This window comes from Schistocerca piceifrons, chromosome 2, assembly GCF_021461385.2.
Source record: "Schistocerca piceifrons isolate TAMUIC-IGC-003096 chromosome 2, iqSchPice1.1, whole genome shotgun sequence".
NCBI lineage: Eukaryota > Metazoa > Arthropoda > Insecta > Orthoptera > Acrididae > Schistocerca > Schistocerca piceifrons.
Window position 1 is genome coordinate 362388593 of NC_060139.1, and position 22759 is coordinate 362411351.

Sequence of the window (22759 nt, forward strand, 5' to 3'; positions counted from 1 at the left end):
GACCGGCATTGATCTACATCAACGGGGACAGTTGAAAATGTCCCCGACTGGGATTCGAACCCGGGATCTTCTGTTTACATGGCAGATGCTCTATCGATCTGAGCTGCTGAGGGCACAGAGGATAGTGGGACTGCAGGGATTTATCCCTTGCACACTCCCCATGAGACCCACATTCCCAACTTAATGTCCACATACTACATTCATAATGCCCCAGTCCATTACACTCATTACTCGCGGCATACAATCTTACCGAGTCCCGGAAGAGTTCAGGCAATGGGTGTGCATCCACACAGAAGAAGGTCAATGGCCAGTTAGCCTTAACTATACGAAGATGGTATCTGTTCTTTTGGCCATTGACCTTCTTCTGCGCAGATGCACATGCATTACCTGAACTCTTACGGGACTCAGTAAGATTGTCTGCCACGAGTAATGAGTGTAATGGGCAGGGGCACTATGAATGTAGTGCGTGGACATTAAGTTGGGAATGTGGGTCTCTTGGGGAGCGTGCAAGGGATAAATCCCTGCAGTCGCACTATCCCCTGTGCCCTCGGTGACTCAGATGGATAGAGCATCTGTCATGCAAGTAGGAGATCCCGGGTTCGAGTCCCAGTTGGGGCACATATTTTCAACTGTCCCCATTGATGTATATCAACACCGGGAGCAGCTTAGGGTCTCGATTTAATTATCATTTCATTCTAGAGAGCTGCATGGTGACAGATGGTATCTGTCCGAAAGAACAGATACCATCTTCATGTTTCTCACTATTAGTCAGCATTTTGGTTGAATGTGGTTTTCTTCTCTCTCTTGCATTTATACAACTTTCATATTTCAGCTGTCTTACATGTTCTACATCCTTGAGGAATCTTCTCACTATTGGCCTATGGAATGCAAAGTACATCTAACCTATTCTTTTATTTTTAAATTTTGTATTCATATTAATGTTTGGAATTGGTTTTTCAATGAAGCTATGCTGTGAAATACTTCATTACTTTCTGATGTAGTAGCATATTTATTATACTTCTTAAGTTTGATCTTTGTATTTGCTGACAGGTGACAATGGTCCATGGGAAGTAAAATGTGCTTTGGCAGGATCATGTGGCCCATTTACGGGGAAGTGGCAGAGAGATGAGCAGGGAGGAGGAGGAGGAGGTGCTGAAAAGAACACTGTCTGGGAATGTGGACATCGTGTTCCCAGCTTGGTGTTATGGCCTGGTCATGTAAAGGTTGGAGAGCCATATTCTTCACAATCATGAACAACAGATTTTTTATTTATACTTCTAGGGTTCAAACACAGACTAAGTACTACTTATTTCATCTACATGCTCTTGAATTGTAATTACTTTATTTTATTTTCTACTCCTGTTTTTCTTCCTTCTTGTCTTTCCCTTATTTCTGTCAGCCCCTCTTTCCTAGTATTTCTAACATGGATGACATTTCAAATGCCTCTATGACTATTCAGATTTATGTTTTCCATTTTTAAAGACCTTGCCATCAACAGGGCATTAAATTCTAATTTTTGTCCCTTTTCTTTTGATGCTACAAGAGAATGCTGAAAATTAGTTTGGCAGATTGGATAGTTAATGATGAGACACAAGTATGTGCATGTGTGCGTGCGTGCAGAGGTAGGAGGTGAAAAAATTGTGCAGGGAGAACTGGGCTTGGCTACAGTGAGAAGGTTTGAATGTAGGGGTAGATTATCGTAGAGATCTGCATCAGATTAGAATTTTGACTGACGAGAGTAACAACAACAGACTGATCCTCACTGACAGTCAGCTGTGCTGGAAAAAGTAGTCAGTTGACTAGTGCTGAAGTTATTGTATGATGACCTATTTGACATGAGCTGCCATAATAGGAAAGTGCTACTCATCATAAAGATCACCCGTTGAGTTGCTGGGCTGCTGGTGGTAGTAGTCATGTGTGTATTAGGTGTGCTTGCTTGTGTGAATCTGTATGTATTTTCTTTTAGGATGAAAGCTATAAGTTGTAACAGTATTTTCATTGTGCCTGTCTCCAACTCAGCAGGTCAGCTTTTCAGTGAGTAGTAATTTATCCTTTTCCTAATGTTGTTGATATTCCAGCCTCAAGTTTCCACTGTTTGTAATAGGAAACTCCTTTGCCATTCAAGTCACCTTCACATCTAACTGGAAACTAATTATTTCCTAATGATCCTAAGTGGGTCTTGGAGGGGGTGAATAAGGGATAACAATGACTATTTAGTTTCTGGTCACATAAACAGACGTGGAATTTTCAGACAAGATGTATTGTATCCATTGTTTTGATGTCTATTTGGGAATAATTTTATTGTGCTGCTATAATAGTTCTAAGAGATTTTGGGATTGCAGCTGGTCGATATAAACTTCACTCCATGATATTTCAACTGGACACCTGCCAGTCATCTTCAGGTGAGCCATCAAAGACTGATGAAGATGTTCTCTGCTCCACCTTATACAGCGCGCTGATAGTATTGCCATGAATGCATCAGAGTCATGGTGACAGAAGGACCAGCAGCACCCTCGCTGATGGAACTGCAAGAAGCTGTTCTTTGGAGCGCAGCAGAGAATGTCTTCATCAATCTTTGATGGCTCAGCTGAAGATGACTGGATGGTGTCCAATTGAAATATCATGGAGTGAAGTTTATGATGACCCGCTGCAATCTCAAAATCTCTTCGAATACTTAACTCACCAGGAAAATTTTAAATTTCACATGATAGTTCTAGATGCATATATAACTGTATGCTCTGACCTGTTCTTATTCCGGATGGAATGGGATCTACATCTCTCATTCTGTAATATTTACATTTCAATAAAATCATTTTATGTGGGGAATAAGTAGCTAGACAGAACAACATTAATGTACTTAATAAACTTTTGAGCAGTCTGTATGCTGACAGGGACTTTATGCTGCTGCTGATACGAAAAATTTTAAGCACCTCTTGCCTTCAAAGTGCCTTCAGATCATGTGTTATGAGAATGCAACCGAGTGACATCTTTGACAGCCAGCAACATTTTAACAGATGAATGTAATGTCATTTGTTCCAGTCATATGCCTGAAATGGAGGAGATGGAGAGATATTTGGTGTTACACATAGGTAAAGCAAGATTCTAAACATATCAGGTTTTGTATTACAGTTATGGATTGATAACAGGTATTTGATATGAGAGGGGAGGTACCAAGGACACCAGAGACTAAAAAACCAATGCAGGAAACAGAGTTGTGAAAACTGCTTGAACTATCCAGTCTCATCTGCCCTAAGTGATCAATCAACCAAATGTTCCATGCACATACTTTGAAAGCACTATTGGCTAGCCTAGGTCATCTGGAGTTTCACTGTTTGTGCAATGCTGAGCAACATCACATTTCTAAAGACTCGACAGCACTGAAGACAGGGATAATTTTTATTTTTTTTTAGGTGGAAATATTTTTCTAAATTCTTGATTTGTGTGTTAGCATGAGAGAGATTTCCTCCATGCTGCAACAGTTTATGAACAATGTAAACAGTGAAATAGAGTCATACTCTTTCACGCAGGAAATTGGAGAACTAGTATTCTGCTGAGGCTTAGCCTATGGCATTAATTGAAAGACAAGTGTCATATATTCCAAACAACACCCTTCAGTGTCATATTTAAGCAGAAAAATTTTGTTTAAGTTCAATGCAATAAAATGACTTAAGATTCTGAAATATTATTGTACTCTTATTATAATGACAATGTTAATCATGAAATTACCTAAAACATTTATTTTAAGTGTTTATATGAAGATACCCTTCAGTGAAGTAGAAGGAGTTGCTTGACAAAAGTTTTTTTTTTCATTCAGTCTAAAACTCCATCACTAGTATTACTAAACATTTAATATTAATCCCTTGAAGTCCTTATAGAGGCTGCTTTCCTAGAGCTAATGCCAGCTACAATTCTTATAACATGTCCAAACAATTCATGAGAATGCAGCCAAGTTATGTCTTTGACAGCTGGCAATATTTTAACAGCTGTGTATAATGTCATTTTCAAAGCACAAATGCAATGAGAGAATGCTGTGCAAGGAAATAAAAACCTCAGTATGTGGGTCTATGCTGACCAAGAACCATAGTACAGCATATACAAAAACACACCACACACACACACACACACACACACACACACACACACACACACAAAACAACAACAACTAGTGCCACTGCATAACCAAAGATGAGCAGTGTTAATATTATTTATTACCAGTGGGTAAGTAAGTATTATTGAAACTGTCCCTTTGTTGTTTATTGAGATTGAGGGACAGAGCAGAATCCAAGCAAAATTTAAGTGGAAACCTTTATCTTTGTTTATAAGGTCATTTCCTAATTTCATATCAATTGCTTCCTTAATAACACAATCCCAATAGCTGGAACTGCAAGCCAGAATCTAAGAATTCTGATGAAAGGTAACTCTTAGATGTGCTCTCTCAGCTGATATACTTTCAGGACCTCATATGACATGGGCCCTATGCATCAAGGCACAAAGTATGCCTTATGCTGTCCCGCGTCCAGCCATCCTGATTTAGGTTTTCCGTGATTTCCCTAAATCGCTCCAGGCAAATACTGGGATGGTTCATTTGAAAGGGCATGGCCAACTTCCTTCCACATCCTTCCATAATCCGATGAGGCCGATGACCTCGCTGTGTGGTCTCCTCCCCTAAACAACCCAACCCAACTATGCTTTATGCTGACCCAGATGGTGACAACTATCAGAATCTCTGTGTCCTTATGTTTCATAGGATGATTGATACCAGGGCAAATAGCAGATTTGCTCAGCTGATGTAAGCATTTGTGATATTTGTGCTCAATAAGCTGGTCCTCCATGGTCTTGATGGTTTGACCAATGTGTGACATACTACAACTGCAAGGGATGTGGTGGGCACCCCTCCTCCTTCCCCCCCCCCCCCCCCCCCAACTGCCTTTCACAAACCAAGGTCAAGGTCATCCTTTACAGACACTAATGGGGCCCTAATCTCAAATGGTGGTCAAAAATCGCACTTCATACCATATTTCCACAAAATACAACCAGTGCTGTTGGAAATTCTATCTATGCAAGGCAAAAAAGTTGTAGACTTAGGCACTACCTCATTGCTTTTAGTCCTCATCAAATTTACAGTTAGTCAGTAGAAAATGCGCATCTGATTTGTAGTTCACTGTAACAATTCTGGCAAGAGATGACTTCAAGGTGGCCTATCTCAGCTGAAAAACTTCTCAAGTCTGAGATGTGGGCCCTATGAGCCAGTTTATGGACCACTGCTTCATGCTGAGCTGGATGGTGGTTGCTGTGAGCCTCAAGAGACGAGTCATTGTGTGTTAGCTTCATATAAACTGCATGTCCCAATATATCATCAACATTTCTCCTAATCAGCACATCAAAGAAGGGAAGGCAACCACTCTTTTCCCCCTTCATCATGATGAAAATATTCAGGTGGATAGATTTCAGATTTTTTAAAATGCTGTTTAAATTTTTACTTCCGTGAGGTTAAGCAACAAATAATTCTGCATGCCCAACACAACTATAGCATTACCCTTGTCTGCAGGTAAATTAACAGTATCAGGATTCACCCTGAGTGAATGCAAAGTGGCCCTCTCATCTGCTGTAACATTACTCTTGGGTGAGTCTCCCATAGTCAACAAAGAAGCTGCTTTCTGAACATCCTTGACAGCACCAGGTTGTAGTTTAAGAGCAGATTGATTGACAGAATTTATAAAATCAGATGTGTGGGCATTGGTGCAAAGTTTAAACTTTTCCCTAACAGATAAAATGGCGTTATCCAAAACAGTGTTTTGAATATTTTATATTTGGAGAAACTCGAGTTTTCAGTCATTCAGTATTCTGAAAATACCCCTGTAAGTTTAGTTTCTCACCAAAAAAATGTTTCTGTATCTCATTAGTGATCAGAAATATGTAGAATAAACTAGTTTTTAATTTTTAAATCACTTGTACCTGTGATTATGAATAGTGGACAGGTAACTGTGCTAAGACACTCCTCTAATTCTAGGATGTTGGTTTTCCAATTATGATTGTGATCTTCCTGTAATTCCAAAAACTTTTCACCTTCTACTACTTGTATTTCATTATTCAGGTGGACTATTTAACTAGCTTATGGAATTTTATGGGAAATACTAAATTGTATGTATTGAGTCTTGTCAAATTTTAGTGGTAATTTGTGTACACTGTTGATTTTTTTAAAAGTTTCATTGGCCGCCTTTTCCATAAGAGGACTAGCACTACTTTTTATTTCTATTCTTGGATCATCTACAAAAATGAAGCTAATATATCTTCTGACATTACAAGGGAAATATCTTTTATGTATAAGAAAAACTACAGAGAACCTAAAACAGAACTATGTCCCATTGTTTGAGATTTTGACTGCCTTCTGATATGCAACCCAGCCTTCTGTTATGCACACAATATAAATAAGATAAACATATTTTGCCAACTATTAAACAATATTTTTACTTTCGTGTGTGGATATCATGATTCCCACAGTCAAATTCCTGAGTCAAGCCACAAAATATTCCCTCTCCTAATAGCTTCTGATTTATTGATTCTAGTATACTAGTCCTCCCATGAACCATGGCTCTTGCTGGTGGTGAGGAGGCTCGTGTGCCTCAGCGATACAGACAGCTGCACCATAGGTGCAACCACAATGGAGGGGCATCTGTTGCAAGGCCAGACAAACATGTGGTTCCTGAAAAGGGGCTGCAGCCTTTTTGATAGTTGCAGGGGCAACAGTCTGGATGATTGATTGAACTGGCCTTGTAACATCAACCAAAACAGGGCACTGTGCTGGTACTGCGAACAAGCAAGGGGAAACTAGAGCCGTAATTTTTCCCGAGGGCATGCTGCTTTACTGTATGGTTAAATGATCATGGCATCCTCCTGGGTAAAATATTCTGGAGGTAAAATAGTCCCCCATTCAGATCTCTGGGCAGGGGATACTCAGGAGCACATCGTTATCAGGAGAAACAAAACTGGCGTTCTACAGATCAGAGTGTGGAATGTCAGATCCCTTAATCAGGAAGGCAGGTTAGAAAATTTGAATAGGGAAATAGAGAGGTTAAAACTAGATATAGTGGGAATTTGTGAAGTTTGGCGGCAGCAGAAACAAGACTTCTGGCCAATCAGATGTGGGTAATGCAGGAGTAGGTTTAATAAGGAATTAAAAAAAAAAAATAGGAATGTGGATAAGGTACTACGAATAGCATAGTGAATGCATTACTGTAGCCAAGATAGACATGAAGCCCACACTTACCACAGCAGTACAAGTTTATATGCCAACTAGATCCACAGATGATGAAAAGATTGAAGAAACGTATGATGTGATAAAAGAAATTGTTCAGATAGTTAATGGAAACAAAAATTTAATAGTGATTGGGGACTGGAATTTGACAGTAGGAAAAGGAAGAGAAGGAAAAGTAGTAGGTGAATATGGATGGACTGGGGGTAATGAATGAAAGAGGAAGCCGCCTGGTAGAATTCTGCACAGAGCATAACTTAACCTTAGCTAACACTTGGTTTAAGAATCATGAAAGAAGGTTGTGTATGTGGAAGAGGCCAGGAGACTCTGGAAAGTTTCAGATAGATTATATAATGATAAGACCGAGATTTAGGAGCCAGGTTATAAATTGTAAGACATTTCTAGGGGCAGATGGGGACTCTGACCACAATTTATTGATTATGAACCGTAGATTAAAGCTTGAAAAACTGAAAAAAGATAGGAATTTAAGGAGATCGGATCTGAATAAACTGAAACAACAAGTGGTTGTAGAGAGATTCACAGAGAGCATTAAGGAACGAATGACAAGAACAGGGGAAAGAAATACAGTAGAAAAGAATGGGTAGCTTCGAGAGACAAAATTATGAAGACAACAGAGGATTAAGTAGATAAAAAGATGAGGGCTAACAGAAATCCTTTGGTGACAGAAGAGATATTGAATTTTATTGATGAAAGCAATAAATATAAAAATGCAGTAAATGAAACAGGCAAAAAGGAATACAAATGTCTCAAAAATGAGATCAACAGGAAGTGCAAAATGACTAAGCAGAAATGGCCAGAGGACAAATGCCAGCATGTAGAAGCATATATCACTAGGGGCAAGATAGATACTGCCTACATGAAAATTAAAGAGACATTTGGAGAAAAGGGAACCACCTGTATGAATATCAAGAGTTCGGATGGAAAACCAGTTCTAAGCAAAGAAGGGAAAGCAGGAAGGTGGAAGGAGTATATAGAGGGTCTATGCAAGGGCAATGTAATTGAGAGCCATAGTATTGAAATGTAAGAGGACATAGATGATACTGTGTGAAGAATTTGACAGAGCACTGAAAGACGTAACTGGAAACAAGTTCCCAGGAGTAGACAACATTCCATTAGAGCTACTGTTGCCTCGAGAGAGCCAGCCTTGACAAAACTCTAACATCTGGCGAGCAAGATGTATGAGATGGACGAAATACCCTCAAACTTCAAGAAGAATATAATAATTCCAATCCCAAAGAAAGCAGGCATTGACAGGTGTGAAAATTGCCAAACTATCGGTTTAATAAGACATGGTTGCAAAATACTAACACGATTTTTTTTACTGACAAATGGAAAAACTGGTAGAAACTGACGTCAGGGACGATCACTTTGGATTCTACAGAAAATTTGGGACACACGAGGCTATACTGACCCTACGACTTATCTTAGAAGATAGTTTAGGGAAAGGCAAACCTATGTTTCCAGCATTTGTAGACTTAGGGAAACATCTGACAATGTTGACTGGAATACTCTCTTTCAAATTTTGAAGGTGGCAGGGGTTAAATAAAGGGAGCAAAAGCCTATTTACAATTTGTATAAAAACCAGTTGGCAGTTATAAGAGTTGAGGGGCACGGAAGGGAAGCAGTGGTTGAGAAGGGAGACAGGGTTGTAGCCTATCCCCAATGTTATTCAATCTGTATACTGAGGAAGCAGTAAAGGAAACAAAAGAAAAATTTGGAGTAGGCATTAAAATCCATGGAGAAGAAAAAAAAAAAAACTTTGAGGTTCACCAATGACATTGTAATTCTGTCAAAGACAGCAAAGGAACTGGAAGAGCAGCTGAATGGAATGGATAGTGTCTTGAAAGGAGGATGTAAGATAAACATCAACAAAAGCAAAATGAGAATAATGGAATGTAGTCAAATTAAATCAGGTGGTACAGAGGGAATAAGAAAATGAGATACTTAAAGTAGTAGACGAGTTTTGCTATTTATGGAGAAAAATAACTGATGATGGTCAAAGTAGAGAGGATATAAAATGTAGACTGGCTGTGGCAAGGAAAGCATTTCTGAAGAACAGAACTTTGCTAACATTGAATATAGATTTAAGTGTCAGGAAGTCTTTTCTAAAAGTATTTGTATGATGTGTAGCCATGCATGAAAGTGAAATATGGACGATAAATCATTTAGATGAGGAGAGAATAGAAGCTTTTGAACTGGGGAACTACAGAAGAATGCTGAAGATTAGATGAGTAGATCACATAACTAATGAGGAGGTACTGAACAGAACTGGGGAGAAGAGGAATGTGTGGCACAACTTGATAAGAAGAAGGGATTGGTTGGTAGGACACATTCTGAGGTATTAAGGATCACCAATTTAGTATTGGAGGGAAGCGTGGAGGGTAAAAATTGTAGAGGGGGACCAAGAGATGAATACACTAAGCAAATTTAGAAGGATGTGAGTTGCAGTAGTTATTCGGAGATGAATAGGTCTGCACAGGATAGAGTAGCTTGGAGAGCTGCATCAAACCGGTCTCTGGACTGAAGGCGACAACAACATCAGTATACCAGTAACCCTCCATCCTTGATTCTGTAAAGAATTGCACTCCCTTGTATAAAACAGCTTGGAAATCTGATTAATTTACAAATTTTTCTACTGTTTCTGTACTATTCCACTCTTGAACAGTGTGCAGGAAAAACAAACACTTAAGTCTTTCTGTCTGAGATTTGGTTTCTGTAGTAATAAATCTGATTTACAATGATCATTTCTCTCTGTGTAGGTAAGTAGCAACACAATATTTTTGCATTTGAATTTTTTTGTGATAAAACAAAATAAGCTGTCCTTCTTTGAGCTTTTTCGATGTCCTCCTTAAGTTCTTTCTGGTATGAATCCTGTACCACACGGCAGTACTGTAGCAAAGGGTGGACAAGCATAATGTAGCAGACAGTCACTTTAATTGATTTATTGCATCTTCTATGTTTTCTGATGATACAACACAGTCTTTGATTCGCCTCCCCTGCAACATTATCTATGTGATCATTCCAATTGTTATCCCTAGGTATTTTGTTGAATTGACAGTGTTTAGATATGTGTGATTTATTCAGTAACCAAGATTTAACTGTTCCCTTTTAGTACTCATGTGGATGACTTCACACTTTTCATTATTTAGAGATTACTGCCAATTGTTGCACCATTCAAATACCTTATGTAAATTGTTTTGTTATATTGATGCTGCCTCAGGACCTATATACACATTTTCTAACATTAAAACCTGTCTTATTGTGTTAAATCTGTAATGTATGATTATACATCTTAATGAGGAGATTAGGACAACATTTAAAATTTTTAAATTTGGTCAAAAATTATATGAAATACTGAAAATAAAATTTTTGTTGCCTCTGGAAGCTGTTAGGTATGCAACATGCAACAGGGATGACTGCTTTAACCATTTAGTATTATACCACCATGAATAGATTCATCATATAGAGTACATAGGCAACAATTTATATTACAAAGTTCAGTTAAACATTTGATTATTATACTACTGTGTTCATGATAACTTGAACATTTGTTTTTAAATAAGTTGATAACTTTGAAATTTTCTTTTGGTAATGGTCAGATGTAGATGAATTTGTCAAATATTTTTTGAAATGTGTCTCGTAGAAACAGTATGCTTTGCACTAAATATATGTCCAGACCTAAAGTATCTGCTACTGATACAAAAAAGTGTAAAAATATTTACAATCTACATGTTCATCTACATCTGTATCCATACTATGCAAACCACCATGAAATACATTACAGTTAACCTATTATACAACAATATCCCCATTTTTCTGATTCATTTTGCCTGTTTCTAATTTTACTATACAATGGAAATAGCTCTTATCTGATCTGTCTTCGAAAATAAAATACAGTGACATTTAATATCACAAATTCCTGCATTCAGTTTATTTAGCTAATTAGTAGATTTGTTACAGCTCTTCATGATATGTCCTCTTATTTCTGTTAACCAACAGCCACTAAGAAAATATTTGTGAGCCTTCGTGACATTCACATTTTGAGAAGTTCAGTAACAGTGCTAACTACAGGCAGTGGCTTAAAGGGTTTCACAAGTCCCATTACTTTTATAATGAAAATGACATTTGAAGACAGCTGTAGGTTAACTACAAAAATTTTAAAATACCTTTGTGATAAAAGATGATGATACTGAACACATTTAAACATTTAAATGTTCTTTTTACACTGAGGTGACAAAAGTCATGGGACAGTAGTATGCATGTATACAGATGGTGGTAGCATTTTGTACACAAGGCATAGAAGGGCAGTGCATTGATGGAGATGACATTTGTGCAGATGATTCATGTGAAAAGGATTCGGATGTGATTATGGCTGCATGATGGGAATTAACATACTCTGGATGCTGAATGGTAGTTGGAGCTAGACGCAAGGGATATTCCATTTCAAAAGTCATTATGGACTTCAATAACCCAAGATTCACAGTATCAAAACTGTCTTAAGAATATCAAATTTCAGTCATTACCCCTCACTGTGGACAACACAGTGGCATACGGTCTTAACAGAGAACAGTGATGTTTGTGTAGAGTTGTCAGTACTAATAGACAAGCAACACCACATGAAATAAGTGCAGAAATCAATGGGGAATGTACAAGAAACATATCTACTAGAGCAGTGCAGCGAAGTTTGGCATTAATTAGGTATGGTAACAGACAAGCGATGCAAGTGCCTTTGCTAACAGCATGACATCACCTGCAGTGCCTCTCCTGGGCTTGTGACCATACCAGTTGGACTTCGGAGGACTGGAAAACTGTGGCCTGGTGAGACAAGTCCCAATTTCAGTTGGTAACGACTTATGAACACATAAAAATAAGTATTATTACAAATGCAAAAGTCTTATCTAAAATATATAATGCACCACTAACTAAAGGCATTTTTTCAGAGAGGCTGAAACATGCCATGGTTTAACCCCTCATCAGGAAAGGTGATAAGAGAGATATCAATAACTAATGAGTTGTTTCACTGCTGACATCATTTTCCAAAATTTCTGAGAAGCTGTTGTATTCTAGAATAGTTTTTCACCTTAGCAAGAATAATATCCTTAGCAAATTGCAGTTTGAGTTTCAGAAGGGTTGCTCTACTGAGAGTGCCATTTACAAGTTCACTCGCCAGATTTTACAAGCATTCAATAATAAAATAGTGCTGGTTGGTATTTTCTGTGACTCATCTAAGGCCTTTGACTATGTGAATCACAGTATTCTCCTAGATAAATTGAAGTTTTATGAGACTGATAGTACAGCCAAACAGTGGATAATGTTATATCTAAAAAAAGAGAATGCAGAAAGTTGTACTTAGTAATTCAACCAGTAGAGTCCATGCAGATTGTTATGAATGAAGATGAATCACATGTGGGGTTCCACAAGGCTCAATATTAGGTCCACTATAGTGCCTCATACATGTAAACGATCTTCCAACTAATATGTATCTAGCAAAATTAGTTCTTTTTGCAGATGACATTGGTATTGTGATCAATCCAAGCATACATACAGAAACAGAAAAAATGGCAAACAAAGTTCTTAAGGATACAGGGTACTTTTCCGACTCAATATTATATAAAAATCAACACCTATTTCTTTCAGGCACTGTTTATAATGTATATGTTTTACAGATTTTTTATTGATATCAGGTAATGCAGCACACTCTCTAAACAAATTAGAAGTATTTTGAATATTTTTGAACCTGCTTAGGGTTATTAAAAAATTACAAAGAAATTGATGCAATTTTTTTCCAGAATGCTTCTTCAAATTGAGGTACCATTTAATCCAATGTTATACATTTGAAGGAGGCCAAATTTTTACCAGATATGCATGACAAGATGGCTGAGGTACTAGACCTATTTAATTCTATCTATTATGTATATTGCAAGTATAAAAAAATATCACATCTTACATTTTAATTTTTATAATTTTTTTCCCAACAAAAATGGTTGTTTTTTTTATTTTTTATTTTTATTTTTTTAAATTTAGTTGAGTCTGTAATAAAGCTTATGTGTACTACATAAGTATGGACTATTGCAAGTTACAGAAAAAAATTAGAGCAATGCTTTATAAACTTTAGAAAATTTTTGTACCTGAATTCTGAAAAATACAACTTGTGGGAAATTGTGAATGAAGATGAGTCCAATTAAATTGTACCCCAGAACATTCCTGAAGCACAGCCTTCATCCTGCAGCATTTCTTCATCTTCAACCTTCCTCTTGGCATTCCTTTCAGCACTTCTTCCTTCTTTGGCAACTTGAAGAACGAATCTTTCAGCTTTATGCACCAGTTGTCTGTCACATGCAAGCTATTGATCTTCCATATTAGAGCCACATTTTATGCCTAAATTTCTCAGGACTTCTTGCATTCCTATCACTCCATCATCGAAACATATCTCTGCATCTAGTATACCAACTTTTAATGTATTTAGTCCTACAGAAACATTCTTGGGTAATCTTTCCCATATGCAATGGTTGAAACTTTCATTTGTATTCTGAGTGCCCCCATGAAGATATTTGTAAGCAAAACAAGGTCACTCAGGTCTCTAAAAATTGATTTTATTTCAATCATAACAGGCTCAGGAAGAGAATGCTTATTATGGTATATTTGTCCACTTTCTTTTGCTTTTTGGTAACCACACCAAGAATCTGCTCCTTTAGCACCAAGTCTGTGAAACGGGTGGTCATCTGTAGACAACTTATGAAAGTAGGTGGCCCATACAGCTTTTCTAATTGCTGTAACATCATTCAGAGATGCAGTTCATCTAATGGCCAGTCCATAATAATTTTGAAGATGGTCTGTTTCAGTTTCTGTCAATCTGCCTTGGCCAGACAGAGATTTTCCACCAGATAGCAACTTTCCTTTCATTTCTCTTTGTAGCTTCCTCAGTCTAGCACCCGTGCTCTTTTGCACGTGTCCACAACACTCCAGTTTTGTTACCAAAGTATCACCATAAACATTGAACTCATTAATTTTATTGAAAGCTTTAGAGTTCTGTTCGCCTAGGTACTTCGTATATCTGACGTTATAAATGGGCACTGACCTCTGAAATATTTTTAGAGCTCCATCACACTCCATACCTCCACTGTAGCCATCATAATTCTTATAACACTGATGTTCAATATATTCTTCAGTGCTACCATGGCAGGTGTGGTTGTACTTAGATAAGCACTCAACATCAACAACTTTTCCATTCTCCAGGGAAGTAGCACTTACAACACCATTCAAGGAATGGTGTCCTCGACGTTGCCATGTCCCATCAAGTGCAACAGCATTGTCCCTGGTTCCACTAATATTTACAGTTTCTTCTACTGCACGTTTCATAGATGCTTTAGACACAACTGTCAAGGTACCTAAAAGTATTTTTATGTACTTGCTGAACCTACTGGGAGGAGGAGGAAGGTCCATCAAACCACAAAACATTTGAGCAGCCTTTTTTCCTTTACCCGTTGCACGCATTTCATACACTAACTTCAAATTCTCATCATATGAATTATGTACAGTGTTTGAAGTCATTTTCCAGGTAGATTTATTGTAGGGTCTACACAGAACAACTAATTTTGACACTAAACCCTTCCTGCTACTTTCTTGTTCAGTTATTTCCAGACAGCCTACACCGTCACATTGTTTACATTTTGCCACTTCCTTCATCAAAGAAGATGCTCACATCATCAACAACAAATTCAATAGAAACAGCGTCATTGTTAACACAAAAATTTGAATCACCAGGAGGCATGCCATGTGGGAGTTTCTTCCCTGAAGAACTGATACATAGGCTACTTTCGACAGTGTGGCTTGCTTTGTTTGTGAACTGGTAACCAAAGAATTTACTTTTATTGAATAGTTTGTAATTATTGCACACTAAAGGCTATGTACTTCTGCAAATATGTGTAGTACTTGGGCAACAAACATTCAGTAACACATGAACAAACTGCTTCAGTGAAACGAAAGGAAATGCTAGCAAAGATAATCATTTACAGTCACTAGAAACCTGCACTGTCACCAACATATATAATGTATCATAATTATAATCACTGGAAACAGAAAATTCACAGTTCTTTTCGAAATAATACTGGTTTCTGTAACAGAAATAAAGGGAGCTTTAAATTTTGTATATATAGGTCATTTTTCATTTGAAATCCAATAATGTATTTATCAATGTAATCAGGAAAGACTATAGAATTTAATTAAGCCATAAAAAATATCCATTGTTTTTACAATTTATAAGTACCCTGTATCCTTAAAAGCATTATTGAATGGTTTCTGCAAATGGTCTCAACTTTAAAAAGATAAAATATATTCAGTTCTGCGCATATATGGGTACTACACAACTAATAAGCGTAACATATGGTGAGGAAATAATAAACAGGGTGGAAACTTCAAAATTCTTAGATGCTCATATTGATGAGAATTTAAATTGGAAAAAGCACATTTTCGATCTCCTATAACAACTAAATGAAGCCACATTTGCACTTAGAATAGTTGCAAATCTTGAAGAGAGACAAATCAGTAAGTTGAAGTTGACATATTTTGCATAAGGTCATTAAATAATATCATGTGGAATATGTTCTGGAGTAAATCATTGTGGCGTAGAGCGCCATGAATATTGATATTTGTTCTGTGCGTAAGTGTGCTATCTTTGAGGAGAGGGCTTTGGGCAGGATGTTGGATGCTGTCGGGAGTTAGCCTCCGGACTTGTATCCGTGTAGAAGCTAAGTGCGAATAAATCTGTGTCTGAGAGAATTCTAGTTGTTTACCTACAATTATTCGGTATTCCCTCACTGGTGACCCCGTTTTTGTGTAATACGCATCCGAGTTACTGCCCGAAGGTTATTTACGCGCCTACCGCGTCGGGTTTCTCTGCGATCACGAGGGCCTTTGTTCAGCTCCAGACAATGGCCTTTCAGCATTCACCGCCACCCGGATACCAGCAACATCTCTCCAGCACTCCTGCCGTCGTAGTGGACATGCCGCAAGAATCTTCGGAATCCTTCAGCCAGAACATGCAGTGAAATTCATCGGGTGCCGCCAGTTTCTTCCAACCACCAAAGGTCATGGACTCTGGTTTTGTTAGCCTGGACCTTCCCATGTGTTCTCCACAGAGTGTTGGTCAGAACATTCCTACTCCTGTGTCGAACACACACTGTGTCAATACAGTTCGTGGCGTCGAGCGAGGTTTTGCTACTTTGGAAAATCCAGTAGTAAATTCAAACTCGAATCAGTTCCCGCCACGTGTGTATCCTTCCGCGCCGGCTAGTCAACAGGTGTTCAATGCTCGCCAAACAGCAAATATCACACCGAGTGCGCATCCTAGTGGACGTGTGTGGGATCCTAGTGTTGCTTCTAATCAAGTCACCAATTCTGTGCTGGACAGTAATTACTCTGACATCTACAACCAGCTCCACCACTCACGGTCGAGTGAATACTGTGTGCATAACGGACATTCACCGGCGTACTTCAGCATTCAGCACTTGTGGCTTCTCTCTGAGCTACCACATCAATGAGAATGCACATTTTGACTACAATCCTCACACCGTTCAAGCGTCCGTCGCTTCTCAGCTGCCCCCCCCCCCCCCCCCACCCGGCGTCAAGTGAATTTTGCGATTCCCGCATTACGGGACGCCAATAATTCGGACTCGCAATCTTCTGCATGCTCTACTTCCGTCCGAAGTAATAGGCGCACCTCCGCAGTGACTGCAGTGCCGAAGCTGCCGAAATTACCAGACTTCAAACTCGCTCACCCGGAGTTCTGGTTTAACCTGGTTGAGCAAACATTCAATGTCTGTGCTTTGGACGACGACACACGCTTCGCCTTCCTCATGAACCATCTTCACGACCGCGTCAATTTAATTTATGATCTGGTCAAAGCAACCCCCCTAGCAGGGAAGTATGCTGTGGCGAAACAGACGATACTGGAGCGCGTCTCTAAAACCAGGAAAGAAAATGTATGACAGCTCATCTATGAAGAGCGTCTCAGCGACAGGTCTCCGTCCCAGCTGTGGCGGTGCATCCGTCTTCTTGTCGATGAGCAAGTTATGCCTGATGACATGCTCGCAGAAATCTGGACTGAAAAGCTGCCTTTGCCTGTCCAGACTGCAGTTTCTGCGTATGAAGATAGGCCAGTAAATAAACATTTACGTGCCGCCGACAGAGCATACTCCGCCAGGCAATGTGAGCTCTGTGCACTGCATTCTGGACGTGACCGCACTAAGACGCTTTCTGACGCCATGCCCTGGTCTGGTGCTGCTAATAACAAGTTTGTTAAACTAGCCGCCCTGCCTGCACCTTCAACTCCCCGCAACGACAGTGCATCGGCCTCTGTGGAAGACTCTGGGGCACATACTCCGTCACCTAGCAACTACCCACAGGAGCACAGGCCCGCCCAACCTTACTGTTTCTTCCATGCGAGATTTGGGGAGCAAGCTCGCAAATGCCAGTCACCGTGTTCTTACCCAAACTCCAACCACAGGTAGGCTATGGTGCCACCTCCTGCGATGTAAACAACGGGCACCATCCCACGTTGCACTCCGTTTCGGACAATAACAGTAAGTGTGGTCGAGTCTATGTTCGCGATTTACGATCAGGTGTATGTTTTCTGGTAGACACTGGCACAGACGTCTCTTTGCTGCCGGTTTGCCTAGCAACCAATAAAGTGCAACCACCCAAAACAGTACTTCGTACAGTGAACTTGTCTACCCTACAGTGTTCGGGTTCCACTTTGTATACAGTGAAACTTTCGCCCAAGTGCAAGCTGGAGTGGACGTTTCTAGTGTCAACAATTGAAGAACCTATTCTCGGAATTGATTTCCTCAAGCACTATCAGTTGTCACTAGATTTTGTGCAAAATACTGTGTTTTACCCTCCCCTTAACAAACATATTCCTTTCTCTTCGCCGAGTGACAGTTCGGCTAACACCAAACATGTGTGCTGTGCTAAGAAGTGTGTAAACCTATCCTTGGAGCTGCAATCTTTGACAAACAAGTGGCTAGTGGAGTGCGCCAAGTCTTCAAAGTTGCGGATGGAACATACGGAAATGCTGCTACATCTCCGCGACATACACCACGAGTTGGCCTCCACACAACAACGCCTCGCGGCACTACAAGCAGACGACTCGTCGGCTACAGACAAGGTCAGTCCATGCCAATCTGGTGTTCCCGTGCCCGCGCACGTTAACGACAATGTTGTGAACTCTGTAAACTGTGTCAGCACCCCCTTTTGTAATGATAGGGTATGTCCGAATGGACAATTAACTTGCCAAGCTCGTGGCACTGAACTATGGCCATCTGCCGTTCAGCCACACCCACTCGTGCCTACAGCGCTCGTAGTGGCACGGCCCGCTACCAAGAACCAGTGAACCAACCTCGCCCATGTTAACACGTGTGCGGCCTTTACGCAGCCTACGAGCGGGTGGCACACCTGTACTTTCGTGCCCTCAGTGCCACAGCTTGGCCCGTCCGCCACTGCCTGCTCCACTTCACGGACATCTGACTGTCGTGCCGCGCCACATATTGCAGTAGTCACTAATGGCACAGTTCATCGGTTATGTCTAACCGATGGGCCGCCCATATCACAACGCCCACGCCACCTCAAGCCGGAATTTATGAAAATTACAAAAGAACAATTGGACGATCTGTTACAAAAGGGAATAATTGAACCTTCTTCCAGTTGCTGGGCTAGTCCTATCCTGTTTGACCAAAAGAAAGACGGTACTTGGCGTATGGTCGGAGACTATAGGCGTTTAAATGCCCGCACCATCATTGATAAATATCCGGTCCCACACATTGCAGACTTCAATCATGCGCTCGCAGGTGCAAAGTACTTCTCTGTTTTGGATTGTAAGCACGCATCAGATTCCTATGGCTCCTGAGGATATTGAAAAGACTGCCATAACCACTCCCTTCGGGCTGTTCCAATACAAATTTATGCCGTTTGGGTTGAAAAACGCCCCCCAAACGTGGCAGCATTTCATCAATCAAACTTTATCCCATCTAGACTTTTGTTTTGTATACATGGACGACATATTGGTTTTTGCTTCTACTTTGGAACAGAGTGAGGAGCGTGTTCCAGTCGTGACAGAGATTTTAGCAGCCGCTGGTATTGAACTGAACAATAAAAAGACTCAATTGCACCAGTCATCCGCCACATTCCTAAGTTATGTTGTGTCATCGGACGGTCTGTTCTCGAGATGCTACGCCCTCAGACCTATAGGGAATTATGCAGGTTCATCGGAACAGTTAATTATTACCGGAAACATTTGCCAGCCGCTTCTGCGGTGCAGGCTCCTCTCACAGATGCTCTCGCTGGCCCACAAACTTCTGGCACCCGCCAGGTACCATGGACACCAGACATGGACAAGGCATTTAATGAACTCAAACAGCCACAATGTTTATCACTACTGATGCTAGTGACAATGCTATCGGTGCAGTACTGAGTCAGACATACAACGATGTTACGACCCCCCCGCAGTTTTTCTCAAAAAAGCTAAACAACGCGCAGAAGAAATACTCAGCATTCGACAGAGAATTACTTGCAGTTTACGAGGCCATAAGACACTTCAGAACTGATGTTGAGGGACGAGATTTCTGTGCGCTCACTGATCACAAGCCGTTGGTTCCTGCCATAAAAAATCCTGCGGCTGATCCGCCCCCACGACGCTTTCGTCACATCGATTACATCTTGCAATTTACAAATGACATTCGCTACATCCGAGGAGCGGACAATGTGGTCGCTGATTTTCTCTCACGTGTTGGTGCTGTCACAACCTTAATTGACTTAATGGACCTACCTTGGTTGCAATCGGCAGACCCCGATACCATGCAGTTAATTTCAGACCACAGCTCCTCTCTCCAACTGGTACGCTCTACTTTCCCTGGCATATCTGACTTAGTGTGGTGTGATGAATCAACTGGTATGTTGCGGCCATTCATTCCTAAGCCCCTTCAACACCAGGTCTTTGACAAACTACACACATTAGCACACCCCGGTGTCAAAGCTTCCACCCGTCTGGTAGCTGAACGGTTTGTCTGGAGAGACATGCACCGTGACTGTCAGTCTTGGGCAAGGGAATGCGTGGTGTGTCAACAGAACAAAGTTTCCAGGCACACTTCTCCACCCCTTGGCTGTTTTGCCCAACCGCCAGGCTGGTTTCACCATGTTCATGTCGACCTCGTAGGCCCTTTGCCCCCCTCCGAGGGTTTCCGTTACTTGTTTACAGGTATTGACAGGATGACTCGGTGGGCTGAGGGTGTGCCTATTCCAAACATTACCTCTGAGACAGTAAGTTGAGCATTCTTAGATTCGTGGATCTCTAGATTTGGCTCACCTGTTTACCTCACCACTGACCAGGGGCGACAATTCGAGTCTTCAGTTTTCTCTGACTTATATAAAATGTGTGGTATTGTCAAAATTCATACTTCTGCATACCACCCCCAAAGCAATGGGCTTGTCGAGCGATGGCATTGCAACTTAAAGTCTGCCCTGCGTTGCCATGACTCACTATGGACAGAGGCACTGCCCTTCGTGCTTCTTGGCCTTCGTGCGACTTTCAAGGAAGACCTCAAGGGTTCCGTAGCTGAGTTTGTGTATGGCCAACCTCTGGTTTTGCCTGGAGAATTAGTCACTCCGACCCCACTTCCATGGCCCTCTGAACTCCCTTCACTTCTCGAGCGGGTGCGCTTGCACTGCAGCAAAATTCAGCCGCCACCTCCGGCTGCTCATACACCCCCGCGCGTGTACGTACCGCGCACGCTAGACTCTTGTGAGTACGTGTTTCTCAGAGACAACTCAGTCAAAGCCCTGCTTCAGTCGCCCTACACAGGTCCTTACAAGGTCGTCAAACGCTCTGAGAATAACATGGATCTCCTCATAAAAGACTCTGTAACCACGGTCTCACTCAACCGAGTGAAACCAGCTTTCATTGAGCCTCAGGTGAACCTCCCTGATTCTGCCCCTATTTCTCCCACTCCTGCTTCGAGCGGCCATCCATCTTCCCACACCATGCATTCGGGTATTGATTCTCCACAGCGTGCTTCTCTGCCGAGCACTGCTCCTTCTCCGCGTTCATCTAATTTGAGTGGCCAATCTTTTCGGGGCTTCACTCCTCACAGCCCTCGCAGTCGAACTGCCAACCACTTGGATTCTACCATTGTGTTACCATCTTCGTGTGACAGCTCTTTGTCACGCCGTTCAATCCACGCTGGCTCGTCGTTGCCTTCAGTCACGCTCCCTCGTCTGTCAGCTGATCGCCCGAGGTTGTCTCCTGCACAGTCCAGTGCACCTGCCACCCCCCTCTTAGCAGATGCTTCCCCCTGCCATGGCTTTCCCACACCTCCCTGCCTCCCTACCATTGCTCGTACAGGTGCCATCCAAGAATTCACAACACATGTGCACCCTGATGACATACATAAATTATCTGTTGTCGTAGATGGCGATATAGTGTGTGTGGTACTCGCATGTGACAATATTGAGGGAGGAAGTGCAGAATCTCATGTGGTGCGCCGCTTTAAATTGAGCAGAAGTGCTGCGTGTGGCAATTTGCGTGCCTTTGTTAGGCCTTCAGGCAAGGTGATTCTCCGCCTGCCAGCTGACGAAGTGCTACACCTCCACTCCAGGACGGGACGTTGTCTGCAGCCGCCGGCGTCGCTTGCTGATTTCACCGTCGACGTACCGGGTTTCACCCCCCGGTCTCCTACCAGTCGAGCGCTTCCGCCTGACGCAGAAGAACTGTGCGTTACCTTCCTAACTTCTCACGCCCCCCATTCACAGGGACGTACTCCATACTGTGCGGGGGAAGGGGGGGGGGGGCTATGTGGCGTAGAGCACCATGAATATCGATATTTGTTCTGTGCGTAAGTGTGCTATCTTTGAGGAGAGGGCTTTGGGCAGGATGTTGGACGCTAACGGGAGTTAGCCTCCGGACTTGTATCCGTGTAGAAGCTAAGTGCGAATAAATCTGTATCTGAGAGAATTCTAGTTGTTTACCTACAACTATTCGGTATTCCCTCATCATCTTTAAAAAATAAAGTCTTCATTGATCAAAAATGTGCTATAAGAATAAAATGTGGAGCTCACCCATGATCATCTAGTAGAGATCTGCTTAAAGAGATGGGCGTTCTGACTACTGCTTCACAGTATATTTATTCTCTCGTGAATTTTGTTATAAATAATCCACTACCATTCAAAAGGAAGAATGATGTACATAATTACAGTCTGCAAGGAAAAATGACATTCATTACTCTGCATTAAGGTTGTCTTTAGCACAAAAAGAGATGCACAGTGCTGCAACAAAATTTTTTTGTCACTTGCCCAGTGATATAAAATGTCTGACAGATACAGAGTAAAATTTAAAAACAAAATGAGAATGTTTCTCCCTGCCAACTCCTTCTATTATTGTAATGTATAAAGGATGATGGGTAGAAATTACTAACACACATCTTTATATCTTTTTTTGTA

The 22759-nt window shown here is 41.0% G+C and overlaps 1 pseudogene; it reads left to right on the plus strand.

The window, feature by feature from the left end:
- The window catches only part of LOC124775390, a 165286-nt pseudogene that overhangs the window by 137742 nt on the left and 4785 nt on the right, over nt 1-22759 (plus strand).